General features: G+C 47.7%; 10 non-coding genes across 10 annotated transcripts; all 10 read right to left on the minus strand.

Moving 5' to 3' along the window:
- Nucleotides 1–917: 917 nt before the first annotated feature.
- LOC142686475 (U2 spliceosomal RNA) lies at nucleotides 918–1,108 on the minus strand. The gene has a single exon (XR_012855816.1). It is a non-coding gene; the product is annotated as a U2 spliceosomal RNA (small nuclear RNA).
- Nucleotides 1,109–2,380: 1,272 nt separating this feature from the next.
- On the minus strand, nucleotides 2,381–2,571 carry LOC142686429 (U2 spliceosomal RNA). The gene has a single exon (XR_012855777.1). It is a non-coding gene; the product is annotated as a U2 spliceosomal RNA (small nuclear RNA).
- A 1,304-nt stretch (nucleotides 2,572–3,875) lies between these two features.
- On the minus strand, nucleotides 3,876–4,066 carry LOC142686453 (U2 spliceosomal RNA). Its single transcript, XR_012855799.1, has one exon. It is a non-coding gene; the product is annotated as a U2 spliceosomal RNA (small nuclear RNA).
- Nucleotides 4,067–5,358: 1,292 nt separating this feature from the next.
- On the minus strand, nucleotides 5,359–5,549 carry LOC142686477 (U2 spliceosomal RNA). The gene has a single exon (XR_012855817.1). It is a non-coding gene; the product is annotated as a U2 spliceosomal RNA (small nuclear RNA).
- A 1,284-nt stretch (nucleotides 5,550–6,833) lies between these two features.
- On the minus strand, nucleotides 6,834–7,024 carry LOC142686478 (U2 spliceosomal RNA). The gene has a single exon (XR_012855818.1). It is a non-coding gene; the product is annotated as a U2 spliceosomal RNA (small nuclear RNA).
- Nucleotides 7,025–8,284: 1,260 nt separating this feature from the next.
- Nucleotides 8,285–8,475, minus strand: LOC142686048 (U2 spliceosomal RNA). Its single transcript, XR_012855432.1, has one exon. It is a non-coding gene; the product is annotated as a U2 spliceosomal RNA (small nuclear RNA).
- A 1,280-nt stretch (nucleotides 8,476–9,755) lies between these two features.
- On the minus strand, nucleotides 9,756–9,946 carry LOC142686049 (U2 spliceosomal RNA). The gene has a single exon (XR_012855433.1). It is a non-coding gene; the product is annotated as a U2 spliceosomal RNA (small nuclear RNA).
- Nucleotides 9,947–11,238: 1,292 nt separating this feature from the next.
- On the minus strand, nucleotides 11,239–11,429 carry LOC142686430 (U2 spliceosomal RNA). Its single transcript, XR_012855778.1, has one exon. It is a non-coding gene; the product is annotated as a U2 spliceosomal RNA (small nuclear RNA).
- A 1,288-nt stretch (nucleotides 11,430–12,717) lies between these two features.
- LOC142686050 (U2 spliceosomal RNA) lies at nucleotides 12,718–12,908 on the minus strand. The gene has a single exon (XR_012855434.1). It is a non-coding gene; the product is annotated as a U2 spliceosomal RNA (small nuclear RNA).
- A 1,292-nt stretch (nucleotides 12,909–14,200) lies between these two features.
- On the minus strand, nucleotides 14,201–14,391 carry LOC142686051 (U2 spliceosomal RNA). The gene has a single exon (XR_012855435.1). It is a non-coding gene; the product is annotated as a U2 spliceosomal RNA (small nuclear RNA).
- Between the last annotated feature and the right edge of the window lie 182 nt (nucleotides 14,392–14,573).

The following is a 14,573-nucleotide window of genomic DNA, read 5'->3' on the forward strand; positions in this document are numbered from 1 at the left end:
CTGACCAACACTGCCTGGGCCCAGGCTTTTATCTCTGAGGCCCCATTATGATGTCAGAAAGCTGGCTCTGGAATCCTGAGGGCTCCACTATGACACGTGCAAAGTTCCGTCTGAACTTTATATAAGACGGTGAGGCTCAGTCAGTCACTCAGTGTTGCCTGAGAGGGCAACACTGCAACAGCCGGCCGCCAGGCTGTCTTTTTTTTGCACAGCTAGTTGCCTCCAGGAGGCCACAAGAGGGAGACAAGGGACTGCAAAATGGAAAATAGGCATCCACCAACTTTACAGACAACTTCTCCTTGCTCCTACAACCTCCATCCTTGCACAGTTTGTTATTCTTCTAGGTAACATAGTAACAAATCCAAATTGCTGCTCTCTTTGTAGGCAAGCAAGGCTTTGTTGCAACTGCAATTCTTACTTCTTCTTGAAATGTAGGGACGACAGTACATTCCATCACATCCATCTAGTGTACACAGGTAGGTCCATTGTGGCGGGCAGGCGAGCGGGCGGGCTGCTTTATTGGCTGTTTGCTGTTCCCCTACTCCACTCCACTATTTGACTGTTGTGCTGCATCAATCAATCAATCAATCAATCAATCAATCAATCAATCAATCAATCAGTGGCTGGCTCAGGTGCAGCTCTTTAACTTACCTAAAAGGGAGGGCGGAGAGAAGACAAGGAAGGTGAATGAGGTGTTCCAATGTGAAATGCCGGAAACACAGAAACACAGACGACACACAACAAGAGGTGGCAATCTATTCATTAATTGCATTTAATCAATGAGCTCATTATCACTCATGCATTGTCCAACAGGTGTTGAAATAATGGGATTAAAAGGGGAGATCCCTTCAGAAAGACAGAAACAATAGCAAAGACAAAAAACGCTTTTGGAATCTGCTTTTAGTCAACACATAAGGAAAGGGTGCACCGGTCCTGGAAATACTGCAATACCAGGTCAATGCGTGGAGTGGACAGAGCAAGCTCTATTTCCATCTCCCTGTTCTAAAAATCCATTTAATATATGGTCCCCAGATAGGGGACGTATCAGATATTAAACTGATAAGAACAGATACTACACTTGATCTTAGCCAAAAGGCCGAGAAGCGATAACCCGAACGGGCCGCGCGTTGCCCGAGCCTGCCCGATACTGCTGTTCAGCCCTTGCAGCGATTCAGCCTACTTCTAGGCAATTCCATGGGGCCCTGCAGGCTCACACACTCACAGCTACACGGGAGGTGAATAAAGGCCGGAGAGGAAGCCAGACAGGATTTGCTTCTTTTGCTTGCACCACAATGCAGTGCTGAAAGAGGAGGAATCTACATAAAAACGCCTTCCTGGCAACGCCCAAATGCCCTGCTGCCATGCAGATAAACACTGGCAGCGGCAGCAAGTGCATGCCCACAGCCACCCCTTGTTCCTTCACACCTTGTATCAGCTGTAATCCAGTCCAGTCCAGTGCTGCCTGCTGAGCAGCACTGACCAACACTGCCTGGGCCCAGGCTTTTATCTCTGAGGCCCCATTATGATGTCAGAAAGCTGGCTCTGGAATCCTGAGGGCTCCACTATGACACGTGCAAAGTTCCGTCTGAACTTTATATAAGACGGTGAGGCTCAGTCAGTCACTCAGTGTTGCCTGAGAGGGCAACACTGCAACAGCCGGCCGCCAGGCTGTCTTTTTTTTGCACAGCTAGTTGCCTCCAGGAGGCCACAAGAGGGAGACAAGGGACTGCAAAATGGAAAATAGGCATCCACCAACTTTACAGACAACTTCTCCTTGCTCCTACAACCTCCATCCTTGCACAGTTTGTTATTCTTCTAGGTAACATAGTAACAAATCCAAATTGCTGCTCTCTTTGTAGGCAAGCAAGGCTTTGTTGCAACTGCAATTCTTACTTCTTCTTGAAATGTAGGGACGACAGTACATTCCATCACATCCATCTAGTGTACACAGGTAGGTCCATTGTGGCGGGCAGGCGAGCGGGCGGGCTGCTTTATTGGCTGTTTGCTGTTCCCCTACTCCACTCCACTATTTGACTGTTGTGCTGCATCAATCAATCAATCAATCAATCAATCAATCAATCAGTGGCTGGCTCAGGTGCAGCTCTTTAACTTACCTAAAAGGGAGGGCGGAGAGAAGACAAGGAAGGTGAATGAGGTGTTCCAATGTGAAATGCCGGAAACACAGAAACACAGACGACACACAACAAGAGGTGGCAATCTATTCATTAATTGCATTTAATCAATGAGCTCATTATCACTCATGCATTGTCCAACAGGTGTTGAAATAATGGGATTAAAAGGGGAGATCCCTTCAGAAAGACAGAAACAATAGCAAAGACAAAAAACACTTTTGGAATCTGCTTTTAGTCAACACATAAGGAAAGGGTGCACCGGTCCTGGAAATACTGCAATACCAGGTCAATGCGTGGAGTGGACAGAGCAAGCTCTATTTCCATCTCCCTGTTCTAAAAATCCATTTAATATATGGTCCCCAGATAGGGGACGTATCAGATATTAAACTGATAAGAACAGATACTACACTTGATCTTAGCCAAAAGGCTGAGAAGCGATAACCCGAACGGGCCGCGCGTTGCCCGAGCCTGCCCGATACTGCTGTTCAGCCCTTGCAGCGATTCAGCCTACTTCTAGGCAATTCCATGGGGCCCTGCAGGCTCACACACTCACAGCTACACGGGAGGTGAATAAAGGCCGGAGAGGAAGCCAGACAGGATTTGCTTCTTTTGCTTGCACCACAATGCAGTGCTGAAAGAGGAGGAATCTACATAAAAACGCCTTCCTGGCAACGCCCAAATGCCCTGCTGCCATGCAGATAAACACTGGCAGCGGCAGCAAGTGCATGCCCACAGCCACCCCTTGTTCCTTCACACCTTGTATCAGCTGTAATCCAGTCCAGTCCAGTGCTGCCTGCTGAGCAGCACTGACCAACACTGCCTGGGCCCAGGCTTTTATCTCTGAGGCCCCATTATGATGTCAGAAAGCTGGCTCTGGAATCCTGAGGGCTCCACTATGACACGTGCAAAGTTCCGTCTGAACTTTATATAAGACGGTGAGGCTCAGTCAGTCACTCAGTGTTGCCTGAGAGGGCAACACTGCAACAGCCGGCCGCCAGGCTGTCTTTTTTTTGCACAGCTAGTTGCCTCCAGGAGGCCACAAGAGGGAGACAAGGGACTGCAAAATGGAAAATAGGCATCCACCAACTTTACAGACAACTTCTCCTTGCTCCTACAACCTCCATCCTTGCACAGTTTGTTATTCTTCTAGGTAACATAGTAACAAATCCAAATTGCTGCTCTCTTTGTAGGCAAGCAAGGCTTTGTTGCAACTGCAATTCTTACTTCTTCTTGAAATGTAGGGACGACAGTACATTCCATCACATCCATCTAGTGTACACAGGTAGGTCCATTGTGGCGGGCAGGCGAGCGGGCGGGCTGCTTTATTGGCTGTTTGCTGTTCCCCTACTCCACTCCACTATTTGACTGTTGTGCTGCATCAATCAATCAATCAATCAATCAATCAATCAATCAATCAATCAATCAATCAATCAATCAATCAATCAGTGGCTGGCTCAGGTGCAGCTCTTTAACTTACCTAAAAGGGAGGGCGGAGAGAAGACAAGGAAGGTGAATGAGGTGTTCCAATGTGAAATGCCGGAAACACAGAAACACAGACGACACACAACAAGAGGTGGCAATCTATTCATTAATTGCATTTAATCAATGAGCTCATTATCACTCATGCATTGTCCAACAGGTGTTGAAATAATGGGATTAAAAGGGGAGATCCCTTCAGAAAGACAGAAACAATAGCAAAGACAAAAAACACTTTTGGAATCTGCTTTTAGTCAACACATAAGGAAAGGGTGCACCGGTCCTGGAAATACTGCAATACCAGGTCAATGCGTGGAGTGGACAGAGCAAGCTCTATTTCCATCTCCCTGTTCTAAAAATCCATTTAATATATGGTCCCCAGATAGGGGACGTATCAGATATTAAACTGATAAGAACAGATACTACACTTGATCTTAGGCAAAAGGCCGAGAAGCGATAACCCGAACGGGCCGCGCGTTGCCCGAGCCTGCCCGATACTGCTGTTCAGCCCTTGCAGCGATTCAGCCTACTTCTAGGCAATTCCATGGGGCCCTGCAGGCTCACACACTCACAGCTACACGGGAGGTGAATAAAGGCCGGAGAGGAAGCCAGACAGGATTTGCTTCTTTTGCTTGCACCACAATGCAGTGCTGAAAGAGGAGGAATCTACATAAAAACGCCTTCCTGGCAACGCCCAAATGCCCTGCTGCCATGCAGATAAACACTGGCAGCGGCAGCAAGTGCATGCCCACAGCCACCCCTTGTTCCTTCACACCTTGTATCAGCTGTAATCCAGTCCAGTCCAGTGCTGCCTGCTGAGCAGCACTGACCAACACTGCCTGGGCCCAGGCTTTTATCTCTGAGGCCCCATTATGATGTCAGAAAGCTGGCTCTGGAATCCTGAGGGCTCCACTATGACACGTGCAAAGTTCCGTCTGAACTTTATATAAGACGGTGAGGCTCAGTCAGTCACTCAGTGTTGCCTGAGAGGGCAACACCGCAACAGCCGGCCGCCAGGCTGTCTTTTTTTTGCACAGCTAGTTGCCTCCAGGAGGCCACAAGAGGGAGACAAGGGACTGCAAAATGGAAAATAGGCATCCACCAACTTTACAGACAACTTCTCCTTGCTCCTACAACCTCCATCCTTGCACAGTTTGTTATTCTTCTAGGTAACATAGTAACAAATCCAAATTGCTGCTCTCTTTGTAGGCAAGCAAGGCTTTGTTGCAACTGCAATTCTTACTTCTTCTTGAAATGTAGGGACGACAGTACATTCCATCACATCCATCTAGTGTACACAGGTAGGTCCATTGTGGCGGGCAGGCGAGCGGGCAGGCTGCTTTATTGGCTGTTTGCTGTTCCCCTACTCCACTCCACTATTTGACTGTTGTGCTGCATCAATCAATCAATCAATCAATCAATCAATCAATCAATCAATCAATCAATCAATCAGTGGCTGGCTCAGGTGCAGCTCTTTAACTTACCTAAAAGGGAGGGCGGAGAGAAGACAAGGAAGGTGAATGAGGTGTTCCAATGTGAAATGCCGGAAACACAGAAACACAGACGACACACAACAAGAGGTGGCAATCTATTCATTAATTGCATTTAATCAATGAGCTCATTATCACTCATGCATTGTCCAACAGGTGTTGAAATAATGGGATTAAAAGGGGAGATCCCTTCAGAAAGACAGAAACAATAGCAAAGACAAAAAACACTTTTGGAATCTGCTTTTAGTCAACACATAAGGAAAGGGTGCACCGGTCCTGGAAATACTGCAATACCAGGTCAATGCGTGGAGTGGACAGAGCAAGCTCTATTTCCATCTCCCTGTTCTAAAAATCCATTTAATATATGGTCCCCAGATAGGGGACGTATCAGATATTAAACTGATAAGAACAGATACTACACTTGATCTTAGCCAAAAGGCCGAGAAGCGATAACCCGAACGGGCCGCGCGTTGCCCGAGCCTGCCCGATACTGCTGTTCAGCCCTTGCAGCGATTCAGCCTACTTCTAGGCAATTCCATGGGGCCCTGCAGGCTCACACACTCACAGCTACACGGGAGGTGAATAAAGGCCGGAGAGGAAGCCAGACAGGATTTGCTTCTTTTGCTTGCACCACAATGCAGTGCTGAAAGAGGAGGAATCTACATAAAAACGCCTTCCTGGCAACGCCCAAATGCCCTGCTGCCATGCAGATAAACACTGGCAGCGGCAGCAAGTGCATGCCCACAGCCACCCCTTGTTCCTTCACACCTTGTATCAGCTGTAATCCAGTCCAGTCCAGTGCTGCCTGCTGAGCAGCACTGACCAACACTGCCTGGGCCCAGGCTTTTATCTCTGAGGCCCCATTATGATGTCAGAAAGCTGGCTCTGGAATCCTGAGGGCTCCACTATGACACGTGCAAAGTTCCGTCTGAACTTTATATAAGACGGTGAGGCTCAGTCAGTCACTCAGTGTTGCCTGAGAGGGCAACACTGCAACAGCCGGCCGCCAGGCTGTCTTTTTTTTGCACAGCTAGTTGCCTCCAGGAGGCCACAAGAGGGAGACAAGGGACTGCAAAATGGAAAATAGGCATCCACCAACTTTACAGACAACTTCTCCTTGCTCCTACAACCTCCATCCTTGCACAGTTTGTTATTCTTCTAGGTAACATAGTAACAAATCCAAATTGCTGCTCTCTTTGTAGGCAAGCAAGGCTTTGTTGCAACTGCAATTCTTACTTCTTCTTGAAATGTAGGGACGACAGTACATTCCATCACATCCATCTAGTGTACACAGGTAGGTCCATTGTGGCGGGCAGGCGAGCGGGCGGGCTGCTTTATTGGCTGTTTGCTGTTCCCCTACTCCACTCCACTATTTGACTGTTGTGCTGCATCAATCAATCAATCAATCAATCAATCAATCAATCAATCAATCAATCAGTGGCTGGCTCAGGTGCAGCTCTTTAACTTACCTAAAAGGGAGGGCGGAGAGAAGACAAGGAAGGTGAATGAGGTGTTCCAATGTGAAATGCCGGAAACACAGAAACACAGACGACACACAACAAGAGGTGGCAATCTATTCATTAATTGCATTTAATCAATGAGCTCATTATCACTCATGCATTGTCCAACAGGTGTTGAAATAATGGGATTAAAAGGGGAGATCCCTTCAGAAAGACAGAAACAATAGCAAAGACAAAAAACACTTTTGGAATCTGCTTTTAGTCAACACATAAGGAAAGGGTGCACCGGTCCTGGAAATACTGCAATACCAGGTCAATGCGTGGAGTGGACAGAGCAAGCTCTATTTCCATCTCCCTGTTCTAAAAATCCATTTAATATATGGTCCCCAGATAGGGGACGTATCAGATATTAAACTGATAAGAACAGATACTACACTTGATCTTAGCCAAAAGGCCGAGAAGCGATAACCCGAACGGGCCGCGCGTTGCCCGAGCCTGCCCGATACTGCTGTTCAGCCCTTGCAGCGATTCAGCCTACTTCTAGGCAATTCCATGGGGCCCTGCAGGCTCACACACTCACAGCTACACGGGAGGTGAATAAAGGCCGGAGAGGAAGCCAGACAGGATTTGCTTCTTTTGCTTGCACCACAATGCAGTGCTGAAAGAGGAGGAATCTACATAAAAACGCCTTCCTGGCAACGCCCAAATGCCCTGCTGCCATGCAGATAAACACTGGCAGCGGCAGCAAGTGCATGCCCACAGCCACCCCTTGTTCCTTCACACCTTGTATCAGCTGTAATCCAGTCCAGTCCAGTGCTGCCTGCTGAGCAGCACTGACCAACACTGCCTGGGCCCAGGCTTTTATCTCTGAGGCCCCATTATGATGTCAGAAAGCTGGCTCTGGAATCCTGAGGGCTCCACTATGACACGTGCAAAGTTCCGTCTGAACTTTATATAAGACGGTGAGGCTCAGTCAGTCACTCAGTGTTGCCTGAGAGGGCAACACTGCAACAGCCGGCCGCCAGGCTGTCTTTTTTTTGCACAGCTAGTTGCCTCCAGGAGGCCACAAGAGGGAGACAAGGGACTGCAAAATGGAAAATAGGCATCCACCAACTTTACAGACAACTTCTCCTTGCTCCTACAACCTCCATCCTTGCACAGTTTGTTATTCTTCTAGGTAACATAGTAACAAATCCAAATTGCTGCTCTCTTTGTAGGCAAGCAAGGCTTTGTTGCAACTGCAATTCTTACTTCTTCTTGAAATGTAGGGACGACAGTACATTCCATCACATCCATCGGGCAGGCGAGCGGGCGGGCTGCTTTATTGGCTGTTTGCTGTTCCCCTACTCCACTCCACTATTTGACTGTTGTGCTGCATCAATCAATCAATCAATCAATCAATCAATCAATCAATCAATCAATCAATCAGTGGCTGGCTCAGGTGCAGCTCTTTAACTTACCTAAAAGGGAGGGCGGAGAGAAGACAAGGAAGGTGAATGAGGTGTTCCAATGTGAAATGCCGGAAACACAGAAACACAGACGACACACAACAAGAGGTGGCAATCTATTCATTAATTGCATTTAATCAATGAGCTCATTATCACTCATGCATTGTCCAACAGGTGTTGAAATAATGGGATTAAAAGGGGAGATCCCTTCAGAAAGACAGAAACAATAGCAAAGACAAAAAACACTTTTGGAATCTGCTTTTAGTCAACACATAAGGAAAGGGTGCACCGGTCCTGGAAATACTGCAATACCAGGTCAATGCGTGGAGTGGACAGAGCAAGCTCTATTTCCATCTCCCTGTTCTAAAAATCCATTTAATATATGGTCCCCAGATAGGGGACGTATCAGATATTAAACTGATAAGAACAGATACTACACTTGATCTTAGCCAAAAGGCCGAGAAGCGATAACCCGAACGGGCCGCGCGTTGCCCGAGCCTGCCCGATACTGCTGTTCAGCCCTTGCAGCGATTCAGCCTACTTCTAGGCAATTCCATGGGGCCCTGCAGGCTCACACACTCACAGCTACACGGGAGGTGAATAAAGGCCGGAGAGGAAGCCAGACAGGATTTGCTTCTTTTGCTTGCACCACAATGCAGTGCTGAAAGAGGAGGAATCTACATAAAAACGCCTTCCTGGCAACGCCCAAATGCCCTGCTGCCATGCAGATAAACACTGGCAGCGGCAGCAAGTGCATGCCCACAGCCACCCCTTGTTCCTTCACACCTTGTATCAGCTGTAATCCAGTCCAGTCCAGTGCTGCCTGCTGAGCAGCACTGACCAACACTGCCTGGGCCCAGGCTTTTATCTCTGAGGCCCCATTATGATGTCAGAAAGCTGGCTCTGGAATCCTGAGGGCTCCACTATGACACGTGCAAAGTTCCGTCTGAACTTTATATAAGACGGTGAGGCTCAGTCAGTCACTCAGTGTTGCCTGAGAGGGCAACACTGCAACAGCCGGCCGCCAGGCTGTCTTTTTTTTGCACAGCTAGTTGCCTCCAGGAGGCCACAAGAGGGAGACAAGGGACTGCAAAATGGAAAATAGGCATCCACCAACTTTACAGACAACTTCTCCTTGCTCCTACAACCTCCATCCTTGCACAGTTTGTTATTCTTCTAGGTAACATAGTAACAAATTCAAATTGCTGCTCTCTTTGTAGGCAAGCAAGGCTTTGTTGCAACTGCAATTCTTACTTCTTCTTGAAATGTAGGGACGACAGTACATTCCATCACATCCATCTAGTGTACACAGGTAGGTCCATTGTGGCGGGCAGGCGAGCGGGCGGGCTGCTTTATTGGCTGTTTGCTGTTCCCCTACTCCACTCCACTATTTGACTGTTGTGCTGCATCAATCAATCAATCAATCAATCAATCAATCAATCAATCAATCAGTGGCTGGCTCAGGTGCAGCTCTTTAACTTACCTAAAAGGGAGGGCGGAGAGAAGACAAGGAAGGTGAATGAGGTGTTCCAATGTGAAATGCCGGAAACACAGAAACACAGACGACACACAACAAGAGGTGGCAATCTATTCATTAATTGCATTTAATCAATGAGCTCATTATCACTCATGCATTGTCCAACAGGTGTTGAAATAATGGGATTAAAAGGGGAGATCCCTTCAGAAAGACAGAAACAATAGCAAAGACAAAAAACACTTTTGGAATCTGCTTTTAGTCAACACATAAGGAAAGGGTGCACCGGTCCTGGAAATACTGCAATACCAGGTCAATGCGTGGAGTGGACAGAGCAAGCTCTATTTCCATCTCCCTGTTCTAAAAATCCATTTAATATATGGTCCCCAGATAGGGGACGTATCAGATATTAAACTGATAAGAACAGATACTACACTTGATCTTAGCCAAAAGGCCGAGAAGCGATAACCCGAACGGGCCGCGCGTTGCCCGAGCCTGCCCGATACTGCTGTTCAGCCCTTGCAGCGATTCAGCCTACTTCTAGGCAATTCCATGGGGCCCTGCAGGCTCACACACTCACAGCTACACGGGAGGTGAATAAAGGCCGGAGAGGAAGCCAGACAGGATTTGCTTCTTTTGCTTGCACCACAATGCAGTGCTGAAAGAGGAGGAATCTACATAAAAACGCCATCCTGGCAACGCCCAAATGCCCTGCTGCCATGCAGATAAACACTGGCAGCGGCAGCAAGTGCATGCCCACAGCCACCCCTTGTTCCTTCACACCTTGTATCAGCTGTAATCCAGTCCAGTCCAGTGCTGCCTGCTGAGCAGCACTGACCAACACTGCCTGGGCCCAGGCTTTTATCCCTTAGGCCCCATTATGATGTCAGAAAGCTGGCTCTGGAATCCTGAGGGCTCCACTATGACACGTGCAAAGTTCCGTCTGAACTTTATATAAGACGGTGAGGCTCAGTCAGTCACTCAGTGTTGCCTGAGAGGGCAACACTGCAACAGCCGGCCGCCAGGCTGTCTTTTTTTTGCACAGCTAGTTGCCTCCAGGAGGCCACAAGAGGGAGACAAGGGACTGCAAAATGGAAAATAGGCATCCACCAACTTTACAGACAACTTCTCCTTGCTCCTACAACCTCCATCCTTGCACAGTTTGTTATTCTTCTAGGTAACATAGTAACAAATCCAAATTGCTGCTCTCTTTGTAGGCAAGCAAGGCTTTGTTGCAACTGCAATTCTTACTTCTTCTTGAAATGTAGGGACGACAGTACATTCCATCACATCCATCTAGTGTACACAGGTAGGTCCATTGTGGCGGGCAGGCGAGCGGGCGGGCTGCTTTATTGGCTGTTTGCTGTTCCCCTACTCCACTCCACTATTTGACTGTTGTGCTGCATCAATCAATCAATCAATCAATCAATCAATCAATCAATCAATCAATCAATCAATCAGTGGCTGGCTCAGGTGCAGCTCTTTAACTTACCTAAAAGGGAGGGCGGAGAGAAGACAAGGAAGGTGAATGAGGTGTTCCAATGTGAAATGCCGGAAACACAGAAACACAGACGACACACAACAAGAGGTGGCAATCTATTCATTAATTGCATTTAATCAATGAGCTCATTATCACTCATGCATTGTCCAACAGGTGTTGAAATAATGGGATTAAAAGGGGAGATCCCTTCAGAAAGACAGAAACAATAGCAAAGACAAAAAACACTTTTGGAATCTGCTTTTAGTCAACACATAAGGAAAGGGTGCACCGGTCCTGGAAATACTGCAATACCAGGTCAATGCGTGGAGTGGACAGAGCAAGCTCTATTTCCATCTCCCTGTTCTAAAAATCCATTTAATATATGGTCCCCAGATAGGGGACGTATCAGATATTAAACTGATAAGAACAGATACTACACTTGATCTTAGCCAAAAGGCTGAGAAGCGATAACCCGAACGGGCCGCGCGTTGCCCGAGCCTGCCCGATACTGCTGTTCAGCCCTTGCAGCGATTCAGCCTACTTCTAGGCAATTCCATGGGGCCCTGCAGGCTCACACACTCACAGCTACACGGGAGGTGAATAAAGGCCGGAGAGGAAGCCAGACAGGATTTGCTTCTTTTGCTTGCACCACAATGCAGTGCTGAAAGAGGAGGAATCTACATAAAAACGCCTTCCTGGCAACGCCCAAATGCCCTGCTGCCATGCAGATAAACACTGGCAGCGGCAGCAAGTGCATGCCCACAGCCACCCCTTGTTCCTTCACACCTTGTATCAGCTGTAATCCAGTCCAGTCCAGTGCTGCCTGCTGAGCAGCACTGACCAACACTGCCTGGGCCCAGGCTTTTATCTCTGAGGCCCCATTATGATGTCAGAAAGCTGGCTCTGGAATCCTGAGGGCTCCACTATGACACGTGCAAAGTTCCGTCTGAACTTTATATAAGACGGTGAGGCTCAGTCAGTCACTCAGTGTTGCCTGAGAGGGCAACACTGCAACAGCCGGCCGCCAGGCTGTCTTTTTTTTGCACAGCTAGTTGCCTCCAGGAGGCCACAAGAGGGAGACAAGGGACTGCAAAATGGAAAATAGGCATCCACCAACTTTACAGACAACTTCTCCTTGCTCCTACAACCTCCATCCTTGCACAGTTTGTTATTCTTCTAGGTAACATAGTAACAAATCCAAATTGCTGCTCTCTTTGTAGGCAAGCAAGGCTTTGTTGCAACTGCAATTCTTACTTCTTCTTGAAATGTAGGGACGACAGTACATTCCATCACATCCATCTAGTGTACACAGGTAGGTCCATTGTGGCGGGCAGGCGAGCGGGCGGGCTGCTTTATTGGCTGTTTGCTGTTCCCCTACTCCACTCCACTATTTGACTGTTGTGCTGCATCAATCAATCAATCAATCAATCAATCAATCAATCAATCAATCAATCAATCAATCAGTGGCTGGCTCAGGTGCAGCTCTTTAACTTACCTAAAAGGGAGGGCGGAGAGAAGACAAGGAAGGTGAATGAGGTGTTCCAATGTGAAATGCCGGAAACACAGAAACACAGACGACACACAACAAGAGGTGGCAATCTATTCATTAATTGCATTTAATCAATGAGCTCATTATCACTCATGCATTGTCCAACAGGTGTTGAAATAATGGGATTAAAAGGGGAGATCCCTTCAGAAAGACAGAAACAATAGCAAAGACAAAAAACACTTTTGGAATCTGCTTTTAGTCAACAAGGAAAGGGTGCACCGGTCCTGGAAATACTGCAATACCAGGTCAATGCGTGGAGTGGACAGAGCAAGCTCTATTTCCATCTCCCTGTTCTAAAAATCCATTTAATATATGGTCCCCAGATAGGGGACGTATCAGATATTAAACTGATAAGAACAGATACTACACTTGATCTTAGCCAAAAGGCCGAGAAGCGATAACCCGAACGGGCCGCGCGTTGCCCGAGCCTGCCCGATACTGCTGTTCAGCCCTTGCAGCGATTCAGCCTACTTCTAGGCAATTCCATGGGGCCCTGCAGGCTCACACACTCACAGCTACACGGGAGGTGAATAAAGGCCGGAGAGGAAGCCAGACAGGATTTGCTTCTTTTGCTTGCACCACAATGCAGTGCTGAAAGAGGAGGAATCTACATAAAAACGCCTTCCTGGCAACGCCCAAATGCCCTGCTGCCATGCAGATAAACACTGGCAGCGGCAGCAAGTGCATGCCCACAGCCACCCCTTGTTCCTTCACACCTTGTATCAGCTGTAATCCAGTCCAGTCCAGTGCTGCCTGCTGAGCAGCACTGACCAACACTGCCTGGGCCCAGGCTTTTATCTCTGAGGCCCCATTATGATGTCAGAAAGCTGGCTCTGGAATCCTGAGGGCTCCACTATGACACGTGCAAAGTTCCGTCTGAACTTTATATAAGACGGTGAGGCTCAGTCAGTCACTCAGTGTTGCCTGAGAGGGCAACACTGCAACAGCCGGCCGCCAGGCTGTCTTTTTTTTGCACAGCTAGTTGCCTCCAGGAGGCCACAAGAGGGAGACAAGGGACTGCAAAATGGAAAATAGGCATCCACCAACTTTACAGACAACTTCTCCTTGCTCCTACAACCTCCATCCTTGCACAGTTTGTTATTCTTCTAGGTAACATAGTAACAAATCCAAATTGCTGCTCTCTTTGTAGGCAAGCAAGGCTTTGTTGCAACTGCAATTCTTACTTCTTCTTGAAATGTAGGGACGACAGTACATTCCATCACATCCATCTAGTGTACACAGGTAGGTCCATTGTGGCGGGCAGGCGAGCGGGCGGGCTGCTTTATTGGCTGTTTGCTGTTCCCCTACTCCACTCCACTATTTGACTGTTGTGCTGCATCAATCAATCAATCAATCAATCAATCAATCAATCAATCAATCAATCAATCAATCAGTGGCTGGCTCAGGTGCAGCTCTTTAACTTACCTAAAAGGGAGGGCGGAGAGAAGACAAGGAAGGTGAATGAGGTGTTCCAATGTGAAATGCCGGAAACACAGAAACACAGACGACACACAACAAGAGGTGGCAATCTATTCATTAATTGCATTTAATCAATGAGCTCATTATCACTCATGCATTGTCCAACAGGTGTTGAAATAATGGGATTAAAAGGGGAGATCCCTTCAGAAAGACAGAAACAATAGCAAAGACAAAAAACACTTTTGGAATCTGCTTTTAGTCAACACATAAGGAAAGGGTGCACCGGTCCTGGAAATACTGCAATACCAGGTCAATGCGTGGAGTGGACAGAGCAAGCTCTATTTCCATCTCCCTGTTCTAAAAATCCATTTAATATATGGTCCCCAGATAGGGGACGTATCAGATATTAAACTGATAAGAACAGATACTACACTTGATCTTAGCCAAAAGGCCGAGAAGCGATAACCCGAACGGGCCGCGCGTTGCCCGAGCCTGCCCGATACTGCTGTTCAGCCCTTGCAGCGATTCAGCCTACTTCTAGGCAATTCCATGGGGCCCTGCAGGCTCACACACTCACAGCTACACGGGAGGTGAATAAAGGCCGGAGAGGAAGCCAGACAGGATTTGCTTCTTTTGCTTGCACCA

This window comes from Rhinoderma darwinii, assembly GCF_050947455.1.
Source record: "Rhinoderma darwinii isolate aRhiDar2 chromosome 5 unlocalized genomic scaffold, aRhiDar2.hap1 SUPER_5_unloc_17, whole genome shotgun sequence".
Lineage (NCBI taxonomy): Eukaryota > Metazoa > Chordata > Amphibia > Anura > Rhinodermatidae > Rhinoderma > Rhinoderma darwinii.